The sequence below is a fragment of the Sceloporus occidentalis genome, unplaced genomic scaffold (assembly GCF_023333645.1).
Source record: "Sceloporus occidentalis isolate IW3139 unplaced genomic scaffold, rSceOcc1.0.p SCAF_17, whole genome shotgun sequence".
Classification (NCBI taxonomy): Eukaryota; Metazoa; Chordata; class Lepidosauria; order Squamata; family Phrynosomatidae; genus Sceloporus; species Sceloporus occidentalis.
The window spans coordinates 9,831,592-9,837,095 of NW_028316997.1; positions in this window are offsets into that span (position 1 = coordinate 9,831,592).

The window sequence follows — 5,504 nt, forward strand, 5'->3', positions numbered from 1 at the left end:
TATATATATATATATAACAATTTGTTTGTGGACTGATGAACATGTGAACACTTTTAGATTACTTTGTAGCCATCTTCAGTTTTATGCAAATCAACAATTCTTAATTAGTTCTTCATTACAAGAAGTAGAGAAACAAAGTTTATTTGGTGTATCATTTACAAAAGTACATACAAGGGGCGAATGGAGGGACATGACCACCCTAAGTGGAGATAGGAGCCCACAGCAGTAAGACAGTACCAGCAGTTATCTGACAATTGTGGGAGAAAACGCCTAAGCTCCAACAGCAATCAAAACCATGGTGCTGGTAGTTTAAATGAATTTTCCTGAATTTGCTAGAGATAGCAAACAGCAGGAAGGACCTTTTCCCAATCATGTGGTTGAAGGATGATAGAAAGATACCCTTCCCACAGGCTTAGGTAATATGGTTTGTATTCAGAGTGAGCAGCTAAAACCAAAGCATACATTTTAGACATAAGATGCGGCGCCTCCACAACAGAAGCGTTCAGATAGCGGTTTGTGGGTCTCCCTTTGTTTTATCTTACTGGTCTAACGCCATTTGTCTAAATGCAGCTCCAAACTTGCAAGGAACCTCCACATGCCTCACTGTAGCCTGCAAACACTCTTTCTGGTACTGCTCTCAAGCCCTTTGTAAACAAACTGCCTTCTGCTACAGCCAAATATCTTAAACTCAAACTCAGTCCAAAGCACCTGCTGCTATTTTTCTGCTTCCCAGTTCCTATGTTTGGGTAAACAGATGAGTCGGTTGGCCTTGTTCCCACATCAATGAACACTATTGACCAGACCTATTTCAGTTAATGATTGCGTTAATGATTGTGTTTCAAACTTTAAATTAAATTGATGATCATTAGAACCTGTTTGGTATAATTAGTTATACCCCTCATCTGCTATTTTTTCTGATGCAGAGCGCCAGTGGCTCTTTTTTTCAACAATGAGATGATGTTTGCTTGTTGCCATCTCATTACACATTGAAGATAGATGCACCTCTGTCCCACTAATATTCTCGCATCCCGAGCTTGACAGTTTCATACAATGAGCCACATGCCGAATTTTAAAACCAAGCCACCAGGTAAATACATCACTGCTGACTGTTACACATTGGGACAATATCTGAAGTGACTGTCAACACCCCCTTGTGCAGGCATCCTAGGCAGCTGCCTGACATTACCAAAAGAAAATGAACTTTGCGTTATATAGAATCAAAGTGTACATATTCTGAACATACATGCAAATCCACATTTCCACATAGGAGTAAGAAAACGTAATCAAATGTGATTGTGCAATCAGACAGTATGCATACTTGAAAAAATGATTCCTGTTATACAAACCAATGACTTGAGTAAATGAATGAATCATAAAGTACTGTTGAATCCATAAGCGCTAATATTAAATATTAATATTATTATGGTTGCATTCCAAAATCTAGAAAGGCAACAATATATACTGCATTGACACATTTTAAAAATTGATATACTTTTTCTCCTAGGTATGTTTCAAAAGTGAGACCCTAACTATATACATAAAATATTGCCCCAATGCCCTCTGCTATTATTTTTGGAAATAGCAATATTATTTTTTAAATTTGGCAAAAAGTTCACATACTTTTCAAGTTACCTATAGACTGCCATCTTAAATTTAGAGTAGCAAAATATATTTATATGGTTTCAGTTAATCCTCAATTGTTAACATGCTTCTGTGGTAAATCCAGACAGAACTCATTCTAGTACTTTGCTTTTTAAGTAGTCGCATCTGTTTTAAGTGAAGAATGGCCAGGCAAGCTGAAGTGGACAGATATAAAGCTTTGTTACAGATATCCTTTTCCACCTTTATCTTTTACTGACAGTTTGGCAGACAGAGAGGTGCATTTAGAAGAGGAGAAGTAGGTACTTAAATGATTTCAAGTTTTCTAAACAACCTAACTAAAGGTGCTGTATGAAATATATAGTTTTGTTTATAGAGAATGAGTCTTTCAGTGCAACACTTCCAGAAGCTCCTGTAATAAGGCATACGTTTAATTTGTGTTCTAGGTCTTAAAAAAACAAAACAAAAAAACAAAACAAAGAAGATTACACACAAACCATGACTTCTAAATAAATATGTTGCATGCCTGTCTTCCACTAATGCATACTTGTTTACAATATTTTCAAATTAAAATAAAAAACCCAACATTTTTTGTCATACAAGCAGTGGGCATTAAAGGTCTATTATGCTTTCGTTGTTATTTTCATGGATCAGTCCCAGCCTGTGCAACACTGTATAATCTTTAAATGTCATTAAACTATTCATACTGGTGTCATATGAGTCTTCATATCTGTGAAACCCTTTCTGATATTGAAACACAAGCCTCTACTTCGCTAAATAATATTTTAATGCACAATTGAATGGAATTGAATAGAACAAATGCTGCCCTGGTTTATGATTTGTAATCAAAGCTGCACTTTAATTTCACTATGCAGCTTAATCGGTTACTTATACTAGAAGAAAAAAAAATCAGCTAGCCTAGTTTTTAAAAGAGAATACTCTTCTCTTAAATAGTTTTTTGTGAATGTTTAAAAAATATGCATAATATACACACACTTTTCATAGTTTGTTATCAATATCATAAAAATATATTGCGGTTGTGTCAACTTTATTACCATTAGTTGACATAACAGGGTGACTAGGTGGGCCCCTGTAACTGATTACACATAAAAATATAGGGGTGCCATGTCTTGGTGACCAAAGTGATTGGTCTTCAGCCAATCCACTCCATTTCTGCATGCATGAAATCGAAAAATGACAGACACAATGTTTATCAATGTTGTGTCTGTCTCTGCACCCTGCCTCTCTTCCTCCTCATTCCTGATTGTGAGTTGGAGAGACATAGAATGCTGATACAGTGTTTCTTGAGCCTTATAATCATTAATAAAATAAAAATCCAAAGAGCACCACTTGTATGTAGATAATTACTACTCAAGTGTCCCTTTGTTCAAGTGCCTGTTTTGTATGAATACTGTGGCTTGTCGTACCATGAGAAAAAAAATCCCAAATGGCTTCCAAAATAATCTTATGGATAACAAGCTAAAAAGGGGGACTTTTTAGCTGTGCATTAAGAGTTGGCATTGACCTGTGGAGCATTACAGCTGTTGCAAGCTGCTCTCAGAGTCTTGCAGCACTAATAAAGCCTCTATATGGCCTCAGTAACCAAATCAAGTGACAAGGGCATTGTTCAATAACAGGATAGTCAAAGATAATTAGCAAATGTTTTACAGACCACTCGATTGTTGGTGATGAACATTATAATTAAAAATGGAAACAACATGGACTGCATGGAAGAGAAGAGGTTTTAGACAACCCTAAGTACAGATACAGCATGGAGAAGATAACCCATTCCATTAATCAATCGGTGGTACACTTTGACAAAATATTTCATTGTTACAGGGATAGTCCGAGATTTGTATTTCCAGGCTATATTTAAATTATTTTCTAGCACCTACTAATTATTCTAATAAAAATAAAATAGGGCCTACGTTCTTAAATTGGTCCCCTGGATTTTGTAGATGTAGACGTTGTGAGGAATATATGTTAAATAATGGGATTAGCCATCACATTAAAACTTTTGAGAGTAAAATTACATGCTTAAAGTATCCAATTAAAGGAACACTAACATGTTATTCAAATAATGTAATTTGTGTGTTAGAGTGTGGATGCAGACTACAATATGTGGGCTGCATGAAAAGAAAGCTTAAAAGGATAATGTATATACATTAAAAAGGATATTAATTTTCGAATTACTACCCACAGTTTATCTATCCATTTTAAATTAATACATGGAAATAATCTCAAATTCATGGCAATACAAAGTGTTAATACCCTTTGGAGAGGAGGAGATATTTGATGAATTATACAAGGTGGAAGTGAGATGGATTCTTAATTTTTTGTTACAAATGTGAAATGTATTATCGGCATTTTATTTGTATTTGATATAGATGTGTGTTAGACATTTCGCATTTTGAGTAATGTGGTGGGAATATCATATTTCAATTGTTTTCAATATTGGCAAAAGTATTGGGACACACCTCTTAATTATTGAATTCAGGTGTTTCAATCAGACCCAATAGCTTAGCTGTATAAAACCAAGCACTTAGCCAAGCAGTCTGCATTTACAAACATTTGTGGAAAAAATTTCAACTGTAAGTAGTATAATTGAAGAGTTGAAGTGTTTAGGAACAGCAGCAAAGAAGCAAAAGATCACGTAAGGTCAGAGAGCAGAGTCACTTAGTGCTGAGGTGCATGATGCATAAAAGCCGCCAATGCTCTGCTGATTCCATAGATGAAGAGTTCCACCGGAATTAATATCAGCACAACTGTGCATCAGGTTTCCATGGTCGAGCAGCTGCATGGAAGCCTCACATCACCAAGTACAATGCCAAGTGTTGGATCAGGTAGTATAAAGCATGTCGCCGCTGGACTCTGGAGCAGTGGAAATGTGTTCTCTGTTTGTGAGCCAGGCCTCCTTATTCAACATCAGTGCCTGACCTCACTAATGCACTACTGGGCAAACATTTTAAAAAATTGAAGTGAAGAGGAAATTGATAGAACCAGTGGCGACTCTAGAAACCATATATAGGGGGGGGCACACAAGATATCACATTCAAACTGGGGGGGCATTCATAATTTCCAAAAATAATGTGCTATGGAATTATACTTTTGTTATTGGGCTAAAATAATACTTGATCATTCAACATGGGAAGCCTGAAGCCACAATTGAGTGCAACTAATCCTTGAAATAAATATTATAACACAATAAATAACTTTTCCACTAAATGATTTCAGGGCCTTGAACGTTTTGTCCCCTGAAGTCACTACAACTTCAGGGTGGCATTTTATCTCTGGAAAAATATAAATTAAATAATTCCTACTGTAAGTTAAGTGCCAGGAACAGATGACCAAACACACACACCAACACAGGCTCTGTCACACTGACACCCAGACACACACACCAGGACAGGCTCTGTCACACCAACACCCAAACACACACACCAGGACAGGCTCTGTCACACCAACACCCAGACACACACACCAGGACAGGCTCTGCCACACCGACAACCAAAAACACACCCACACACATCAGGACAGGCTCTGCCACACCCACATCCAAACACACACACACACCAGGACAGGCTCTGCCACACAGACACCCACACACATCAGGACAGGCTTTGCCACATCCAAACACACACACACACACCAGGACAGGCTCTGCCACACTGACAACTGAACACACACATCAGGGCAGGCTCTTCCACACCCACATCCAAACACACACACACACACACAGACAGGCTCTGACACACTGACACCCAAACACACACCCTAGGACAGGCTCTGCCACACTGACAACTAAACACACACCAGGACAGGCTCTGCCACACCAACACCTATACACACACACCCGAGGACAGGCTCTGCTACACTGATAACCAAAAACACACAAACAGCAGGAC